Below are 204 nucleotides of genomic sequence, written 5' to 3' on the forward strand. Positions count from 1 at the left end.
GAACAAAGTATGCAATAATTACAATAGCGTATTATCCAAGGTTGATATTTTCAGTTGCGAACTTACCAAATACAAGAGGTCCTTAAAATAATATTTCATTTTCATATTTATTTTATTTTTTATGTCTGTATTATGATTTGATTTATATCTACAACCTCTCTCCGTGGCTATAAATGTATTGTTTTATAAATTTTTAGTTTTATA

Source organism: Hesperophylax consimilis, chromosome 25 (assembly GCF_061612785.1).
Source record: "Hesperophylax consimilis isolate HC1 chromosome 25, BYU_Hcon_1.0, whole genome shotgun sequence".
NCBI lineage: Eukaryota > Metazoa > Arthropoda > Insecta > Trichoptera > Limnephilidae > Hesperophylax > Hesperophylax consimilis.